At 50.4% G+C, this 1,092-nt stretch overlaps 1 pseudogene; it reads right to left on the bottom strand.

Moving 5' to 3' along the window:
- Positions 1-885, bottom strand: part of LOC102839515 — a 53,707-nt pseudogene extending 52,822 nt beyond the window's left edge.
- Between the last annotated feature and the right edge of the window lie 207 nt (positions 886-1,092).

The following is a 1,092-nucleotide window of genomic DNA, read 5'->3' as shown; positions in this document are numbered from 1 at the left end:
ATGTGTGCACTCAGAATAAATCAAAAGGGAATCTCAAAGTGAAGGCGGAGGTGGAGTACAGGGCCGAAGACCTCCAAGAAAAGATTCAACAGACAGATCCAGACTTTGCGGCTTCTCTTGCAAGAATTTTCAAGCGTCTCTTAGCTTTGGAGAGTTTTGAACCAGGAGTCCACTCTGCGCCAGCAGAGAGGACTGCCTTTAAGCAGTATGAGATTGATTCACTACCATCCCGGTATATGGGTGGGACACATAGTTTTTCAAATGCAAATGTCTCAACTCAGGTTCTGGCTTAAGATACTACCTCAAAGTTCTAATGAATCCAATCAAGTATAGGCCAAAAGCCAGATTACAAACTTTCCATAATCATAATTCCCATCCCCTCCCCCCCTTTTTTTAAATCTGTCAACATACATCCCAAGGCTGCGGGCTCACCATGAGAACTCCCATTGTACTTAAGTGTATGTAGTGCCCTAGGGCCCACTCAGATTCTGTAGTTGGAGCCGTGGAACCTTACAGACCCGGTGCGAAAAGCCGCGCTTCGGATACATGCACACTCGGTTACACGCACTCAACCAGTCACAGTGTACGGCAGTTCCGCCTCCCCACTTTTGGGGAGTCCCTGACTGAAGCCTCTAGGTGGGGCCTTGGAAGGGGATCAGTCTTCCACTTCTGTCTGTAGAGACAGGCCTGACTGGGTTTTAACCGGTTCCCCGGGTCATACCTGTTCCAGAAGTCTTGGCTGGTTTCTCTGGTTTTACCTCTCCTTTTGAGTCCGGTCCGGTCGGTAGAGGTGGGTCCGGAGGCTGGCTGCCCCCACTCGGAGGAGGAGGAATCTTCGAATGTGGTGGTGACACACCGTCTCATCCGCGGAGGGGAGCTCGCCATTAGTCACTCCCAGACGCTGATCCGGTGGCTCAAGGAGCCAGTGCGGTCAGTTTCAGGTCAGGAAACCAAATGTTACAGCAGTTTTAGATTCATGGTGGAAGAAACCGAGGCCACTCGGAGAGGTGAAGTAGAGTTTCAGATTTTATTAAGCCGGCTGACTCAGAGGAACTAATTTCTCTAGATTCTGAGCCCCGAATGGAGGGCAAC

Source organism: Chrysochloris asiatica, unplaced genomic scaffold (assembly GCF_000296735.1).
Source record: "Chrysochloris asiatica unplaced genomic scaffold, ChrAsi1.0 scaffold00197, whole genome shotgun sequence".
In the NCBI taxonomy this organism is placed as follows: Eukaryota; Metazoa; Chordata; class Mammalia; order Afrosoricida; family Chrysochloridae; genus Chrysochloris; species Chrysochloris asiatica.
Note: the sequence above shows the minus strand (reverse complement) of the source record. Positions and strands in the feature narration are given on the sequence as shown.